Source organism: Pteronotus mesoamericanus, unplaced genomic scaffold (assembly GCF_021234165.1).
Source record: "Pteronotus mesoamericanus isolate MK-2021 breed Mesoamerican mustached bat unplaced genomic scaffold, CSHL_Meso_final contig_347, whole genome shotgun sequence".
Taxonomy (NCBI): Eukaryota; Metazoa; Chordata; class Mammalia; order Chiroptera; family Mormoopidae; genus Pteronotus; species Pteronotus mesoamericanus.
Genome location: NW_026555137.1, coordinates 9,629,430 through 9,649,037, shown reverse-complemented (window position 1 = coordinate 9,649,037; position 19,608 = coordinate 9,629,430). Strand labels below are relative to the sequence as shown.

The following is a 19,608-nucleotide window of genomic DNA, read 5'->3' as shown; positions in this document are numbered from 1 at the left end:
AATGTGTTTCTCTTTTATAAGTGAGCGGCTGAAGTCATCTTGGCACAGGTGTGGCACATAATATATAGAACAGATGCCTGAATTTTAAAATGCATTAATTTGATCTTATAAAAATACAAATTAATGACATGATTTTAGTCACAGAACTAGAGAAAGCATCCAGAGAAAACAATATTAGTACGAGGTACTGAAAGTACCATCATTTTGTTAACACACAGTACATATGCATTCCCTATTCAGGATTAAATATGGAATACATAGAGTTAACACCTTTAAAAGCAGAAAATGTACAAAAGAAGCATTCCAAAAATGTGACCTTCTGCCTTCTTTGTGATTGGTATCATACCAGGATTTGACGGTAGCGGGCGGAGGGACAAACATGTACTCCAAAATATAGTTCATAGGAAGTTAGCATAAAAACACTATTTAAATATTCTTATCATCCCATCCATATGTTTAGGACAATGTTTCAGTGAGTGTTTGCAGTTCTGATATAAGTATTTCTGCATCAGTTGAAGGCAATTAAAATCAGTGGGGGGGTGTATATGTATATTACATTCATATACATGTAATATTCATTACAAAGCTAGGATATGCATGTATGTATATATATACACACACATATATATGAGCATTTTTCATATTATTTATATTTATTTTTTTACACATCTATTTCCCCCATTAGAAGTGCGCAAGGTAAGTGCTGTGTCTTGTTCTGGGCTCAGTACCAGACACAACGAGGTGCTCATAAGAGCTTGCTAAATGAAGCAAGACAACGTCTCTGTGTATAAAAACGCTGTAACAGAGGACACCTCTAATTCTAAATAACTGAAATTCATCTAATCTTGGTTGTTTTTCTTAATATAATTCATCTATACATAAAGAATATCAACCTATTGCCATTCTATAAACATAGTATAAAAATAGGAGGTCTAAATTTTTATGGGGGAAAAAAAGAGATGCCAGTACTTCTAACTACATTTTTTTACCCTTTTTTTTGCGATTTACTCTCTCTTGTTTTTAAAATTGCGTCCTTTTTAGCTATTTTAACAGCTGCTAATTCGAGCACGTGTTGACTACACTGGAGCCAGTGTAATCATTTCCTATGCATTTTTCATTTAATGCTCACAATCACCCCCTAAGTTTACATTACGCTGCCTCACCATCAGCCGCACAACGAAAGAAACAAACAGGTAACTAGAATATAAATGGAAACAGAACAACGTAAAACAAGAGCTAATGGAGACAGCATGTCAAATCAGCGGTGAAAAGATTAATTAGTCAACGTTAACATTGGACTAACTGGTAATCCATTTGGAAGAAGAAATTATAATTCGATCCTGAAATAACCCCATAAAAATCTCAGATGAATGAAAATTTAAAATGTCAAAAATAAGACAAGAGACAAAAAGGACTACAAAAAATATTTTTATGAACTTAGCTTGTGACATAAAAGCCAGAAACATTTTTTTTTAAAAGATATTGACAGAGTCGGCTGGTCTCAAGTTCAAAATTCTACGTGGCTCCTTCCTCCCTCCGTTTTTTAATCATCCAATGGACCAACGCGCGCTAACTGCCTTGGAGGGCCCTTCCTCCCCCCCTTCTTTCTCGCCCTCCCTTTTCCCCTGGGCTGGGCAGGGGCTGCTGGGGACAGCGCTGTCAGCACGGACTGGGGCACAAGTGTGGTCAGCTGTAGCCAGAAGGTGTGTTGTATGTAGGGGAATGGAGCAAATAAGTAAATGTATCGAGGTTAATGGGAGGCAGTTTCCTCACATGGAAAAAGAAAACTTAGAGGGGAAAAAAACCCTATGATACTGGATTACAATTAAAGGTAAAGGTATGAACTTACAGTTATTTATAAAAACAGATCTAGAAATAAACAGATATGTATGATATACAGATATAAATATATATCTATACACACATACATATATACACATACATGCATATATATCTATGCATAGCATAAATACCTAGATTTCTGCTATATCTCTATGTATCTTTATCTACATATCCTTAGGTAAAGATATAGATAAAACTATATATAGGAATAGATATATATGTGTTTATACACACACATACACACACTTATATATAATTTCCCAGCTCTGTCCACTGATAGGACCTAAAAGCAATGAGCACACCTAGTATCTAGGTCTTTGTTTCCAGATACCATTCTCCACTACAAAAAAGCAGAGCCAATCGCCTTCATGCTAAATAGCATGGGGGCTGAACCTGGGATAATTTGAGCATCAAAATATAAAAGGATAATACAGTCTTACTTACGTGAGAAGCATAATGTGAGATGTCTGCATACCTAGACAAAGAATGAAAGAATATCCTTATTAGCGGTTATGTTGTGATGAAAGCAGAAGAGAAATACAGTGGAAACCATTTTGATGGCATTGTTTATTTTTTTAAAAAGATCATTCTTCTATATAGCAAATATATAGTAGCTTCATTACAAAGCTAGGATATTGTTAAGCTGTACAAATTCCATAACAGAGGCTATATAACAACATAGAAAATTGGTTACAGCGGTTTAATTTTTTTTTTAATGTTTTCATTAAGAATCTGGCTATGCCCCAACATGGGTGCATGCGGACAAGGACCGAATGTCCCGCTGTCAACATAAGTCAACAGTGTGAACACAGAGCTCGTCTCCATTCACCACAAATCTCCTCGTCCCATAGCTCAGCGCTGGTCACAGGCCGTACTCTTTCCTGGAACCGTGAGCCTTCGCCTCCTCTTTACTCCCTATCCCATTCATGCTCTCTCCCCTCCAGTTTATTTTGTCTCTAAAACGCCGCCAAATGTATCCGCTTCCCTGCTCTCTCCACAGGGGTGGCTGCTGTCCTTCTTCAGGTCATTATCAACCCAACGCCTGTCCTTTGACTCTGCGGGGGGCAACCTCTACGCTGTCGCCAGCGGTGTCTCCCTGCTCACACACGCACACACACAAATCATACTCCATGTGCCCCAAAATGAGCTCAGAATGGATTACAGGTATAAAAGTAAAGGCTAAAAACTGTAAAATTTCTGAAAGAAAATCTAGGAGGAAATCTTTAAGACGTTAGGCTGGGCAAAGATTTCTTAGACAAGATACAAAAAGCACAGGCCGTGTAAGAATGATGGATAAACTAAACATCAAAATTAAAACGTATGCCTTCCAAAACCACCATCAAGAAAATGAACAGGATGCATTGGCCGGGTGGCTCAGCTGGTTGGAGCACATCCCAGGTTCAGTCCCCAGTCAGGGCACATACCTGGGTTGCAAGGCCGTTCCCTGGTCAGAGTGCATATGAGAGGCAAACAAACAAACAATGCATCTCTCTCACGTGGATGTTTCTCCCTCTCCCCCTCCCTTCCTCTCTCTCTAAGATCAAGGAACATATCCTTGGGTAAGAATTTAAAAAAAGAAAGAAAGAAAATGAAAAGGCAAGCCATAGTCTGGAGAAAATAGTCACAGTACATATATCCACTGAAAGACTTGTATCCAGAACATACAGAGAACTCAATAACAAGAAGATAGCCCGAATTTAAAAATGGGCAAACGATTTGAATCGGCATTTCACAAACGAGGCTGTATGTATGGAAAATAGGCACATGAAGAGACACAATTCAAACCAAATGAGATGACACCGCACATCCCCAGAGTGGCTCAACTTAACCAGACAGGGGGCGCCGAGTGCAGCTGGGGGCGGGGGCGCCGGGAACGTTCACCCACTGCTGGAGCGAATGTGGGGCTGCACAGCTCTCAGCGCTGTCTACGAGTTTCTCACGAAGTTAGACATAAACTTACCCTGTGATCCTGCATGTCTGCTCCTGCACATTAACCGAGGGGCTGTGAAGACATTGCTACACAAAGACTGGCCCACAAATGTTCATAGGCACTTTCTTCATAATAACCAAAAAAGCCAGAAGCAACCCAAATGTCCATCAAGAGAAAACGGATAAATGCGTTGTGGTCTATGCGCACAGTGGACTATAACTCAACAATCGAAAGGAACAAACTACTCGTACATGCGACCCGGATGAATCTCAGCACCGCGACGCTGAGCAAGAGAAGCCGGGCGCCAAAGAGGACACCCTGTGCAATGCCGCTGGCACTGAATTCAAGTACAGGTCAAACTAACGCACAGTCGCAGAAGCTGCTCAGCGGTTGCCTGGGGCTGCAAGGGGGAGGGGGACCACGGGGAGCGGGGCACGGGGAACTTCGAAGATAAAAGAAATGCTCTATGTTTTGACTGTGCTGGTGGTTACGTGGCTGTACAGACAGATGTGTCAGGCACCGAAAGCTGTACACTTAAAATGGGGACATTTTATTATACACAAATTACACCTCAATAAAGTTAATTTTATAAGAAAATAAAATTGAGAGATTTAAAAATGTTCCTCCATCACTGGCTACTCGGGTCTCACAATGTTTCTGTCACTTCCTCAGCCCCCTGTGCTATTCAGCGTAAAGAGGGTGTTGGGCCTTCTGCAAAATTATTCTGTCTGGCAATTCTTAGTGTAGATGCACCTCGTAGTCTCCTTGAGAAGAGCCATCCTGCCTCAACCTCCTTCCAAATTATTGTTTAATTTTTTAAAAAAGATTTGTAAATAATTTCATTGCAGCATACTTCATAAAATCAAAAATGGAAACAACTTAATTTGGACAATAAATTGTAGAATAAATATGTGCACACATCACATACAGGCTTGTATTTGCATTAAATCTCTGGAAAGCTATTTAAGAAACCAGTATCAGCTGCTGCCTCCCAGGAGCGGCACTGTGGACAAAGGGTAGAGACTAATACTCTATACATTTATACCCTTTGAATTTTATACCACATGCACACAGCATCTAGTCTAAAAAGTTATCTGGAATAGACATAAGCTATTATCCACGAAACATGGAGCCAGATATCATAATTAGAAAATGAACTTAGAGATGATGTCCTTATAGCTTTACAGATTTCTAGTTCTCCTGCACCTTGACCGGTGTCAGAAATGGACACTTAGCCCTTAAACTCTCGTATCATAATGCTTGTTACTTAAACTTCATCACCATAAAAACGATGGTTTGACTTTATTAGTCATCATATAGCACTGTTTACATCATTGCAATGCTTTCCAAACAAATCTACCCTCTTCTATCTTTCTGCAGTTCGGCTGTAAACTATTCTGACTAAAGTATGTCAAGTGACTCATACATTTCCAAACACTATACCCCAAAACATATTTCCACTCCAAAAGTAATATATCACAGAAGGGGGAAAAAGTAAAGAGTAGGCCTTCAAAATAATGTTACCATAGAATTGTCAACTATCCAGCCGAGATCCAGATAAGGCCAAAACATGCAAAATAAATCAGTTCACAATCATAATAAAAATAATTCAAAATAACCTAAACATATTGTTCAAATAATCAGAAACTCATAAAGGGCTGTGTTAAGAATTGTGTGTTGTGTTTTGCAAGTAACACTGTAAGTGCCTATATTTCAAAAACACATGTTGAAATCAGAACTAATAGGTATGTAATTTTAAAGTCTTTTATCTTATATTGAAAAATGACACAAATTAAAACAAACGTGAATAAAACATACACTGAGATTTTAAAAAATGAGAAACTTCTTGCAAGCAACAGTGTCTATGGTTAAATGTCAAACACACCCATTAAGCCATTAGGTTGCATTTACCACCAATCTAATCTCCGTCCTCCATTCCCTTCTTGCTTTAGGACGACAGATGAAGGGCGGAATCCATTTCAAATGTGCCTATAACGTCAATAATACTTAACTGCACCTTGCGTTTGCATGTACTGCGGTTTGAGTATAGTAACTCTCCTTGACAAATTCTTTTGCCCAGACAAAAAACAAGCGGCAGGGATCTTCCATAGAGATTTTACCTTTTTAATCATTAGACTGCAAAAAAAAATCATTCTTTTACCTTAATAGGTAAATGATAATGAGTTTTCCTGAATTGTCCAGTCAAAAAGCTAAAGCCTCCCATTTTGCGTTAGGTCAATTAGCTATAAACCCTGAATACTGAGTATGAATTTTTATCATCCACATGTTCCCATCCTTCTTTATATTCAAAACACCTCATTCATGCTTACAATGAAAATAAAGCAACTGCTCCACACACTGCGAGGTTATTCTAAACTCTGTTCATACTACCTTAAACTACTCACTTAGAAATGGAATTATCATTACAAATTGATACAAATGCAATTGTTTCATTCTGTTTCTTTCCTTCCTGGTACAGTGGCACATAATGGGTTTTGGGGTTTGGTTTTGTTTTGTTTTTTGGCATTCTGAAAAACCTCAATGTCTTACTTAGAAGGAGCTTTGAAAACTGGCTCATGGCCTATTTGCAATTGATACTGTAGCTTAACTACCTTTCCAGCAAAGTTACACTAACTTCAAAATATTCTGGGATCAACCATTAAAATGTTTTTGTTTCGGTTACAACACTAATGAGCACCAAATGTTAGAATTTGTTTTAACGACCTAATACATCAAGGATTTTCTTAAAAGGAAAGGCTGGATCAGCTATCCATTACATAACGAAAGGTAGATTAGGCAGTACCGATATAGATGATACTTGAAAGATTTAATATACTTAAGTGTAGAATCAAGCATTAAAAAAGTTAAATTCAGAAAGCCTGCTCAATTAGCCCTCATACTTTTCCCTATAAAAATACCACACTCCTGATTCCTAGGCTGTACTTGAAAGCTCCTTCCCTTCTTTCCTTGCATAAGACACTTAACCCGCACCTTGCTTTCGCCACTCCAATAAAACGGGCGCTACCACTATGCTTTTCGATATTTTCTTCTGTCACAAAGGAATATAAAGTATCAAAGGAAGTAAAAAGTAGAGGAAATCTCCACAGAGAACCACTGATATGACAAGATTTTAGAAAACAGATGTGCACGTGCTATTTTAAATAAACAAAAACGAAGAGAAGAATGGGCTATTCACGTTATATTCTGAGAGGAGCGGTTAGCATGGGAAACAGCAGCGCTTTGAGGACAACAGCAAGTCCGTAGGTGTCTTTCCTGGACCCAGCGACACCTCCCGAGGGTGTAACTCACCAGCACCCACGGTGGCGGCCATGGCGGTCACACCGGGGAAAGGCTTCGCTGTCGCGGCCGCCACTGACCTGTGTGTGGAGCAGCACCTGCTGTGGGACCTCCCCCATGTCTACCCATCGCGGATGCTACAGCCACCGCGAAAAATCTCGCCTTTCTCTTCCAGCACCGTTTCCTCTTCCTCTTCCTTATTTTTTGATTGCTACTGGGGTTTAACACTTCTTGGCCTTCAATCTGGATTCTTAAGAGAACTCAACAAGCATATGGCTTTCCTTTGGGTTTACCACATATCAAGCACTCTTTTTAACTGTAATAGGGAATTGCTTGTTATTTTTATCACTGCTCAAAGCGACTTTTCTCCCTTCTTCGTCATTAGAGGAAATCTCTGCTTTGCCTTTGCTTCCTTCTACTCTCAATGACAACACAGCTCACTGAATAACTAGGGCTTTAGGAAATGTACTGCACTAAGAATTTGCAATAGATTAACCTATACAGAAATGGCTTAGAAAGCAAATCACATGAATAAGATTCACAGAATAAAAGCTAAAACTTTTGAGAGAAATGATTTAAAATAATCTCAAGTATTTCTGAAATGCCTATATGTACCTGAACTAATAAGTCATTGTTGTTTATTCTTTAAAGAATTTCCACCTAGAATCTTCCATTTAGGAATATTTTGTTAGTATAATTTTTGACAAAGTATTTTCAGTGATAAAACTGCATTTCTTTTAAAAAAAATTGTTTTTTAAGGCTATCTTAGATTTGCTTAACTTTTCTGATTAGTTTGGGATTAATGAAGTTGATAATTATATCCGCATATACTAAGTAGACACATTAAATGGTTTTTTTTTTAAGCAATAGATCTATAAATGCAAGGCATTATAGTATATAATACATTCAAGGAAGAGCCATCGTACCTTAAGTTTCTAACAGTTTCTAAATGCTATTCCCTAACATCCATTTATTAACTATGAAATAATGGTTGTTTTTGATGGATCATTATTCTGAAACCTAATAAAAATAACACTGTTTTCAACCCTGTACTGTACAGCGTTATTTCCCAAGTGAATTTGCTTTCTAAGCCATTTCTGTATAGGTTAGTCTGTGGAGTACAAAGGGCAGCAACCAACCAACTGATACTAAGAGGGAAAAGCTCCAAGTTCAAATAATTGTGGGAAATGTTGAGCTAAACAGGCAGAGCTAAACCACTCTCTGTATCTACAGGACTTCTTACTGCCATTAACAACATGCAAACGCTGACCGTGCCTCCTCCAAGCACGTGTGTTGACACACGCATCCATGTGTGTGTTGGGAGGGATGGCATTTATGCAATTATTCCTCAACTGATGATCACAAGACCACATTCCAGCAGATCATGCTCCCAAACTAGTCTCGCGGAACATACTCAGGGAAATCACCAACGTTTCCAGAGAATGGTCACCAATGGTTGCTGTTTCTAATCTTCAGCATGAAGCAACTTCTGCCAGACACTGTCCTGGTAAAACTCCTCATCCTCTGGGGAACCAGTGAAGGCACACAGGTGGAAACAGAAAAGCGGCGGCAGCCCCTTCCCCAACACAGGGACCCCTGGGAACACAGGCCGAGCGCCGTCCGAGCCTCATCCTCCCGCTGCGGCTCCACCTGAGCACAACACACGCCTCCTTTAGTAAAATGACAGGTGCTGTGTAAGAAATGCCACAGTGAATGCAGACACTTCCTACTTGAGAAAGCAGGCTATCGGTGGCCTTTAAACAACCCAAGGACTAAGAAATATCCCAAAAGGCTTCAAAGAACTACGCGGACAGCCGTAACGAAATGCGAATTGAGTGCCTTGATTTGTGGAGAATCAAACTCAAACTAGACTAGAGCTTCCGTTTTCAGAACTCTTTCCTAGATCACAGAAGGCGGCAGAAAAGAGAAACACTTCAGCAAAGACCCCGTTAGCAACACCAGCAGAAGGTTAAAGTGATGCAAGGTCACATGCACACACGCCAGTGCATTGGAATTCGTGTCCACTTACTGCTCTCCTATTTTTCATCAGCGTAAATATTATCAGGCGTAATTCAAATATGCTTACGACAGACACAACTTTACTAACACGGAATACTCATTAAATACGTTGATGACAAAACGACGACTATGGCTGCTAACAATTTCTATTTTTAACAACATGTACTGCAACTAATAAGATGAGCACCCCCAGGAAGAGCAGTCTTCCAGGGACATGGAGCTGGTTTTTAGATCTGGCATTTGCTTAAATAGGAGGCTGCCCATGCAGTGGTTGGGCGCAGACTCTGCGACCCAGAGGTGGGTCCAGCCCTCTGCTGACACCCTTACTGGCTGGATAGCAGAGCACGTCACCTGACTGGTCTGTGCCTCAGTTTCCCCATGTAGGTGGGAACATAACCACCTCATAAGGCTTTATCAGGGATACCTGACTTGTAGTGCGCGCAGTTAGCACTATATAGATGTTTGCTAAATGTACTTTATTTGTATGGAAGCCTAGCACAAAAGAAAAGAAAGCTTAGTGAGCTTTTAAAAGGAAGGAGGAAAACATACAGGAAAAGCAAATGAAGAATTATATGCATAAAAGAAACATTTCTAGATGAAAATGGTGTTTATCCCAATTCACGCACTGGCCCATAGATTTAGTTCTTCGCCCATTCAAACATTTACAAAAGCTTCTTATGTGCCCAGCACTGTTCTGGGAGCTGGAGTCACACAGATAAAGAGGATCCTTAATCCCTGGCCAAGATTAGTCCGGTACTCTGCTCGCCTTCGCATGTATTAGTAATTTAAAGAAAATAAGGTATATGTCTAACTAAACAGTACAATATGCACAGAAATATGGTTTGGTTGTTGTAGTCCTCTTTTTTTTTTTTGAAGAGCTCTCCTGAACATACGGCAAACGAAAGCTGAAAGCCGGTGACACCAGTGGGCAAACACATCTCATCACATTCTCCTGCCCTCGTGTCTGGGAACGCAGGAGCTCATCTGAGACCGCGGGGAGCGATCGCCTGGCTTGGTGGCTAAACTTGAAAGAAGCAAATACCGCTTGGGGTCCTCAAAACCCTGAGGACCGCCCTGAGGACAATGGACAGGGCTGACTCGATGCCTGAGACTGGCCTCCTCTCTGAGGCAGGTTCCGGGTTGCTCTCCCAACCCCACCAGTCGCGGGGGGGCTGACACTTTCCGATCCTGGCATTGCGGCTCAGGGACAGCCTCTCACTTGGCTGCTTAGTCTCTGGATTGCCAGGATGCGCCAGGCACACAGGACCCTAATCCACACAAATCAACGGTCAACGGGATTTAAAAGAAAACTTTTCTACAGAACTTTTTGAAAGCTTTCAGTCTATAATCCTTTAAAGAGCTGACAATAATTATACCAAAATAATCCTCTCCCTTCGCACTGTCTTAGCAATTGAAATCGGCAGCGTATTTCTAAATATTTAGGTAATGAGGTAGTACATTCTTAGGAAGTCTCTCAAACTTCTGGACTTCTCCATTCCTTGCTAGATGATGCCACTGGACAAAATTAGTTGCGTGTATTTACCTTCAAATTGATTTTTAAACTTTAAATGAATACACGTATAAAATTTACCACCTTACCCACTTTTAAGCATGCAGCTCAATGTTGTTCAGAACATTCCCACTAACCAATGTGCAGAGCTTTTTCATCTTGCAAAATGCATCCAACAATTCCCCGTTTCCCCCCCTTCAGCCGGCCACTGGCAACCCCGCAGATTGGCAACAAACTGGAGCAGCTGCAACAAAGAAATATAAATGTACCCTGGCTTCAGTGCGAGAGAAGACACTTCAAAGGTGAGTAAGAGTAATCCAGGGCGGGGAAGGAGCTCTGCTCAGGGGACCCAGAGGGGCTCTCAGTCTGTCATCAGCATCCCTTGGTGTCCATCTCTGGGTCCAAGGCTGCTGCTTTCACTCTTGTCACCGCCCAGCCAAAGAGAAAAAGGGAACAAGGACATCCAGGGTGCACAGCTGAGCCTTTAAGAAGAGGACCCTAAAAGCTGCCCACGTCTCTTCCTTTCCCATCCCAAGGCCCCAAACTCGGTCGCAAGCCTCCATTGGGTGCATGTCGCTGGGAAACATGCTGTGGTTGGTGGTCCCGGGTTAGCTAACACATGGGGTGGGGCGAGGAGTTCCATGTCTCAAAAGAAGAAAGAAAAGAACAGCTGCTGGGGGAGAGTTAGCAGTTCTGTCTGCATTAGCAAAGATGGAGGGAGCGGGGAGGAGGGGCTGGGAAGGCGGCAGAGGGGTTGACGACTTGGGCAGCGTGAGTCCGACGTAACTGGTGTGTCCTATGGTCTCAGTGGCTCCATTTAGTCCGGGAAGACTACTGATTTTCTTTTCAAGGATAGAATTATTATATAACCCGAGTAGAATTAAAAAATAAGTGGCCCTGTGGGGGGAAGGCAGAGACAAATGTATTTAAAAAGTAAATAAATTAATTAAAAATAAAAAAAAAAAATAAGTGGCCCTTTCAAAATCGGAAATTGTGTTTTTGTCAATGAAGCTGCCCCCGGCAAATGATCTATGCCTTTTGAGTTCCTGCATAGAATTCAACAGAACAGGGTTTTTGCTGTCTCAGAAATCCATGAAAGAACCTAATGTACCTTTAATCTATAACTACTGAAACCCACAAAACTGACAATGTTTGGAATGATCATATTATATTAATAGACCGTATTGCCAACAATACACAAATATTTAGCCACACGTTAAACCTCAATCAAGAAATGATGCCCATCGCTAACTGAACCCCGAGTGTGCGCTGGCATCGTAGCACGTACTTCACGTATGTTATTTTCCATCCCAACAACTCTGCAAGGTACTGTTTTATTTAACATCTAATAAAAAAAAAAAAATGAACACTCAAAAGAATGTGAGTAACGTGTCCAATATCTCATAACTCATGAGCAAAAAAGCCACGAGGCAAATGCTTCACTTTCCAAAAACACTAACTGGAAGGATATATTTCTCTTACTAGAAAAGAATCACAGGGACATTGTCTTAAAATACATCAAGTCCTTAACTGTCGTCTGTCAGTATATGACAGCGGATTTACACACATAAAAAAATATCAACATGGGAGCACTTTGAAAGCGTGCAGCTGGACGTGTTACCTGGCCGGGGCGTTACCTGGCCGGGACAGAGTGTCTCACGGGGGCAAGGCCTCGGGAGCCCCACTGTCTTCCCTGGACCCAGACCAAACGCCTTCCTGGATCCCCCGCTCGGCAGCTACGCCTGAATTTCGCAGTGTCTGTCCAGCCTTTGCGCGAACATCTTTCCTTTCAGTGCCGTGCCCTCGAGTCTCCCGTCCACGGTCTTGTTCCTTCTTACGCGAGGCAGACAGAACTCAGAGAGAAGCCTGCTCTTCCGTCTCCCGCCTCTTTCCCCGGGGTCAGTCCACCGTGTGCTTCTCTGTCCAGCCGCAGGACAGCGGGCGACGCTTTGCTGTACCGTTTATTCTCAGACGGGGAAGGAAGAATCAAAGATTTCTGAGAAAGGTGGGTGAATAGACAAAAAAATGATTAAAAATGCGTAAACTCAGAAATAAAGAAAGTGAGATACGCCGCTCCATAAAGGCGCTGGGTGAACAGCGGGCCGGCAGACAGAGCTGTGCCCGCACACGGCTCGCGCCCCCGAGGCTGAGCCTTGGCCCGTGGGCGCCGCGGCCACGCCGCCACCTCTAAAGACGCACCGTCTACGCTCACACCGTCTAGACACTGACACGGCTCCCTAGAATGTTGTAAAATAATGCTCTCTCAGCGCTTCATTTGTCTCATTGCAGCACCCAACCAAAAGGAGAACTGTCCCTCCCTTTCTTAAAGAGAAAACAGATGAAGAAAAACTACATTCCTTGCTGAGTGTGACACAGAATTCCAGCCTGGGTCTTCTGGCTCCGATTCCACCACACTAAGGGTCTCTGAGGAAACACGAGTCTGGTTTCTGTCAAGTGAATTTAGAGCTCAATTCCTAACATCTGAAATGCACGCTTCATAACCCATTCATCACACTGAAGTTTCACACAGTCACGGCAAAGCGGCGGTCACGTGGGGACAGCAGTCGGCAAGAAAGGGCCATGAATTCTAATGGGCAAGGCACAGCACGCAGCAGGCCCGAGCCTTCCCTGGCCCCTGTTCCTCGGGCCACCCCGTTTCCCAGTCTCCATTCCACGGCCGCCACGCCATTGGAAGATGTGACTCAACTGTCCAGCGGAGTCAGGGGTCTGAGGGCAGTTTACGGTGAGAAGCCAGCAAGGGCCAGAGGGTGGTGCTGGGCTCTCCAAACACTGACTGCCGTCCACCCAAGATCAGAGCCCGTGAAGCGTCCTCGAACAAAAAGTAGACAGTCTGGAAGGGCACACTTAATACCCACATTCTGCCACGCTAATATGCGTTTGCTGAGGCTGACCTTGTGGCTTCCCTCCACTGTCCTTCCCACTCCATTAAAAGTCTATTCTCAGGGACAGAGACCTAGCCCACTCTCGGCCTATAACAGGCTGTGCAAGCGAATTCTGCCTACGCAGCACACTGTCCAAAGTCCGTTTTCTGATTCAGAAAACAACAGCAATGACCACACAGATGAACATCATTCCCCTCGTCTTGGTGACCACTGTCCCCAAATCTGTGTGGTACGGGCACGGCTGTCACACACAGGACCCTCGATGCCCCCACACCAGGCCCCCAGCCACGGGACGGGTCCAAGACTGTCCTGGCAAACTTGATTTCTTTGGAGTGCCTTTGGACTTTATTTTTAACTTATTTAAATTTAAAATAAAAATTTTAAATCCAACTCATTTTACTTTCATTTTACATTTGATTTAAAATGAACTCCACAGTAGCCAAGAGAAATCAAAAGCAGCTAAAACAATCCTTCATTTGAAAAGATTCACAACTGAAAAACTGATAAGTGAAGTACTAAAATTTTTGTGCATAATAATAGTTTTCCATATATTTTTTGATCTGTAACCAAAAACGAAGGTTCTTATTAAGACCTCAAACATTAGGAAATGCCATAAAAATCAGTAATTTGGTTGATCTGACAAATTTATCACTGCAGATCAATCTGGCCCTGTTAGAAGGGGCTGAGGAATTTGCACCAGCTCACTAAGCCACCGAGCAGTGACTCCAGACTTCAGCCTCAAAGCTCAGAGCCTTGGGGACCTGTGCTCTTACCCAGCGCACTCTGTCTAGTTGGCACCTGGCACGCAATTAGTATTCAGTTGGTTAACACATGAATGGATCTCACTGTTGCTCAAGATGTGGAGTCTCCTCCGGATGGCACTCAACATCCTACAAGTCCCAGCCCCAGTCTGATTTGACCCCACTCCCCAGCCTGTGTGCCACAGGCTGCAACCACACTCACTGGTCCCTCAAACCCGTCCAGCCACTTCCCACCTGCACGCTGGCTCCCTCTGCTGGGCATTTCCTCCTCTACACCTGTGCCTCCCACCTTCAAGTCCCGGCCCAGGTCATTAGGTCCATCAAGTGGTCTCTCATCTCTTCCTCATGTGACAATCTCTATCTCATCTGAACTCCTACAACACTCCACTCAGCAACTACAGGATGGAGGGTCTTGAAGGATAAGAGGTAAGAACTTATGGGTGTTTATCAATTATCTCCAGCATCAAACAGTTCCATATACATCATGGGCATGTAGCATATATGTGTTTGTTAAATTAACATAGGATACCATGATTATCCAAAATTAAACTTACTGCCTCTGAAATAATCTCCCTTTTTACATGTCATCGCCTAACTTAGATTCACAATTCCTCGTGTGTGTGCACACATACAAAAGCCAGCCTGAATGATACTTAAAATGGAGGAGCAGCTCTCGCCAGGTAAAAATGCTGGAATTCTCAACGTTGAAACCACCCAGTTCTTAAGAGGAGAATCGTCAGAGATGCAGTCCACATGCGCACAACCGAAGGTCAGGGCATTAAAGGTTCTATAGAACCGTAGGGGCACGCAGCTGGCAAAAGAAAGAAAGGACCCGGGAACAATTTTCAGAAGAAACATAAGTTGAAAACACCAAAGGCATCTAAATCCAAAAGACCCATCGGTCGTGTGGGCTCCCGTAACAGCCTTGGCAGGTTCTTTGCAAATGTACAGTCGATACCATTCCTTAGGGATTGGGCTCCTTCCCCATTAACCCTAAAACCAAAGGAAAAAGATCTAAATAAAATAGAGGCTACATCCTCAGATGCCGACTTACTGTCATCTCTGAAAGAGAGTCGCCAAACACCGCATTATTTTTTAAAAATGTAATGCCCCATTAACCTGGGCACAAAGCCAGCTGGGCCAACAAGAGGGGCCATTTGGGGAATACCAACCAAGAGTACTGTAGACATTGCTGCATTGAAACTTGCTCTCAAGAAGGCAAGAGGAAGAAAGGAAGGAAGGGGAGCGGGGAGTTCCAATATGCATACAAATTGCACAATCTTCTTTTCACTGCAGTGACCCCAAAAATAAAAAATAAAATGTACTTGCAAAGAGCCCTTTGAAACAGCTGCTTGATTTCATGGTCAAGTTATGTGGTTTTTAAGACTTGAAGATATTCAAGTCAGTGATAAACACCCAGTCACATGACCCACTTGAGGAAAAGGCAGGGGAAAATCTGTCTGGAGTTTATATTGGCTGTGCAAATGAATGTACTTAGTCATTACTCAACATCAGCACTTACAAAGCAAGCAATTGTTTCCTTTCCAATGCTCATCTTCTCTCTTAGAGCTCATGAAAACCACTGCCAAAAACCACTCAATTAAGACTGCCTGCTATAGAAATAATAACTTGATAAAACGTTAACCTTAACACATTAAAAATATATGGGTTAAGTGCCTTTTCAATTAAAATATTATTTTTAATGGTGTTTATCTAGTGAGCAAAGGAAAACACGCATCTTTACATAAGTAATCATATTACAAGATCACATGAAAGAAAGAATATACAAAACGGTGCTTTAAAGTTGTTTTCGACTTCTAGAGGTCCTCTCATATTTACTCTAAATAAGAAGAATAAGTAAAAACAGTACACATACTACTTTTCATACTGCATGATTTTCCACTTAAAAATGAAGTAAAACACAAAAACCTTGCATATCAGATTTTTTAATAAAAAAGGGAAAACTATTTTTAAGCCTAATATTTAAAGAGAACTGATGAAGTACGTTTATCATCCCTTTGAAGATTGCGGAAATCCCTGAAGAGTCGTCAGAACAAGCTTTGCAAAACTGCAATACAAGTGAGTGTCGACATGCTCCTGGTCACTCCTCCGTGACTGTATAAACTTCTGGGAGTATTTGTTCCTACCCGAGCTCTACGCATGGCAATCCATGCTCAGCTCAGGTACTCCTGGGCCCGTTTACCTAAGAATAAGACGTAAGATTTTTTAACAGTTCTTAATGTCCCATTAGAAGACTTGTTTTCAGATTTTCTTTTTCTTCCTCTAGAGGGCAGTCAACACAAGCCTCTAGTCAGGGAATGTTCAAGTTTCAGGGGGAAGTTATTCAGTACTTTCTGTACGGGGGAGAAAAACATCTTTTACCGCTACCCTTCTAAGTTCTCAGCTAGATCTCTATCTATGACAAGAGAAAAGCATACAAATTTATTTAATAGAAATTTTATGGGAGACTTCCTAAGGAAATGAAGACCAAAGAAATGGTTAAATCTGAGTGTTTTTTGGGTTGATGAAAAATAGAGAATCATCAGGAAATGCGATAGGACAAAAGGAGTATCAGCTAAGAGCAATACACTGGGGGCTCTCAGCAAAGCTGGTTTGCTCAGGGGCTTCTCGGAGCCCCGCCCCCTTGGGCGATAAGGATGCTCCTGTCTGGATATAGGGAAGGCACCTCTCACATAAGGGTCTTCCGACCTGCTTCAGGGGAAGGTCCAAAGGTCCTCCCTGCACCTTCAGCTTAAAACAGTCCACCTGCCAAGATGCCATATTTGGTGGGGGGAGCACGTCCTGACCCCTGTCGTTCCCCCACCTGAAACTTTCCCAAGAAGTTTCACAGCCCAGAAACTGAGCTGCTAGACTGTCCCATAACCCAGTGACCTCGTGGCAGTGCTGAGGCTGGGTCAGTCCATTCCAACAGCTGCGCCTCATTTCAGGAGGTGGTGGTACAGGCGGGCGTGAGTTCCCACCTGAGATAGGTCTCTGTATGCTGTGAGCAATCGGGCACTTAATTAGGGGGTATTTCCCCAGAAACAAAAGAAAAGGGTTAATGGTTAGAACAAACTCAGCTTTTGAGTCCAGAGGACGGTCAGTTAAGATTTCTGGATGCTGAGCTCCAAGCACCTTTACACGGTGGAACCGGAGAGGCTGTGGCAACCTGACTCGTTTCCCTGGTTTGTGGTTTGATGGTCTCTGCTGAGGTCGTCAGGGGCTCTGGTGACCTTTCTGAGTGAGTGGCCCACACAACAGGCTTGATGGTTTCCCACACATGACCTGCTGTGGTGATTTCTCTACAGATTAGATCAAGCTCTCCAGCCTCGGCTTGCAGGGTTTCAAACAAAGGATGGTTTTAGTTCTCAATGATTCCAAGTCATAGGGGTGGGAAAAAACTGGAAATGCTAACTTGGAGAATTGTAGCCAGATACCGGGGGCGAGGGGGGAAGGGGGGCGGGAACTAGAAGAAATCAGGATCCAGTCCAATTTACAGGTAGGTAGCAAAACCTTAAAGACAATGGAAAGGACTAGAACTTAAGACCCACAGGGGTGCACCACAGTTTCCTATGGAAACATTACTTTTCTCTACATACTAAACCCCATTTCTATCAACAATAAGAAGGGCAAGACTAATTTGTTTGCAAAATTAGTATATTCTCATTACATTTGGTCTGATTATTTACATGAATGTCCATATAGATTCTTCTTAAGTTTGCTTTGCTGGAACTTTCCATAAGAAATCTCAAATTAAGACTTTTAAAGGCCTCTTGAGGCTGGCAAGCCAAGCCAGAAACTTGACACCAAGCTTTGCCTTCAGTCCCTATAGATTTGGCTGAAATCCTCTTTTTTTAAGGTTCCTGGGTAACCCAGGAAATGACTGTCCTTCCTCACCCATAAAACTAGGAACACTGTAAGCCAAGTACCAGGCCAATTTTTTTTTTCCAAGACAGTTTCATAAGCATTAGCTCAGTAAGGACCACCTTAGCTCCTCCAAATGGTCATATCTGATTTTATACATCATTCTCAAACATAACATTCCAGTCAAAGCCTTGGTAATATGACCAATGTTTTTTATTATATCCTGTTATAAGGAAAATATTCCTTTTTAAGAAAAAAAATTTTAATCCTCAACCAAGGATGTGTTTATTGATTTTAAAGACAGAGGAAGAAGGGGAGAGAGAGAGAAACAATGATGTGAGAGAGATATATAGATCCTTTGCCTCTCATCCCAAGCAGAAATCAAATCCACAACCTTCTGGTGCACGGGACAGTACTCTAACAACCAAGCCACCTGGCTAGGGCAAGGAAAACAGATTCTTCTTGGACTTATGCAAATAACTATATTGCCATGAAAATAAAAATACTCAATAAGAGTTTCTAAATTCTGGAGGGATCAAACTGTTTTGTCTTTCTTCACAAAGGTATGCTTTACCACGTGGCTGTAATTTATAGATAGCTTAAGAGAAAAGAGAAAAGCCAAACATTAAAGAACTAGTAGTGTTTTGAACAAAAAGTCACTGAAAATTATAATCATCCTCATCAGTTCGTGTAATTAATTCTTGTTCTGTTTGATCTTGGGTGAGCAGCTGTATGAACCCATCAACTTCTTCATTAGCTTAGAAAATTACTCAATCCATTGGCAAGCTCTCAAGGGATAGTAAATCAAGCGATGGCTTCCTTGCGCACTCTCTCGTGTAGCTGATTGCAAATACTTTCCGAGGGGAATTAGGAGCAAAAAACAACTGTCCAGGAATGACAAAAGAGTGTTAAATGGTCACAGTGAAAGCACCGATGAGAGGTCATTATAGTGTAATTGACAAGAAAAATTTGTTTATTTCAGTAACATACAATATTTTAACGTAACTTGATTATGACTGATAGCATGATGCTGAATATATCAGGAATATCAAAGGTATTGACAAATTTCTATACCTGTTTGTGTGTTTCTATAACATAATATCCATATAGATATAACCTAAAGAAGGTGTATCATCCCTTCTTGTTTGACAGGCTTCCCACACAGTTTAATATATCAAAAAAACCTAATTAGTTTAACATCTCTCTTTTACAAAATCCTTTGAGATTTTCCTCTAGGAAATGTCAAAGTTAGGTTAGATTTTTAAGAAAAAGACTTTATTTAGAATTTGATTTGGGAATGCTTATCAAAAATGTCAAAAGGTTTGAGCACTTGATTAAACGGGATCACAGATCAGTATAAAATAATAATTACCTACTTAACCAAAGTGACAATGGCTGTGAACAGACCCTTAGCTTTTTTAATATGGAGAAGATTTGGTTTTCTTAAGTAATCAAAGACCTGATAAAGAAAACAAAGTACAG

The 19,608-nt window shown here is 41.8% G+C and overlaps 1 protein-coding gene across 1 annotated transcript in view; it reads right to left on the bottom strand.

Moving 5' to 3' along the window:
- DISP1 (dispatched RND transporter family member 1) overlaps positions 1 to 19,608 on the bottom strand; it is a 135,863-nt gene that overhangs the window by 102,744 nt on the left and 13,511 nt on the right. The window contains exon 3 of the mRNA XM_054576631.1: positions 2,287 to 2,317. The gene's annotated coding sequence lies outside the window, so the exon portion shown is untranslated. The remainder of the gene's footprint in view (positions 1 to 2,286; positions 2,318 to 19,608) is intronic.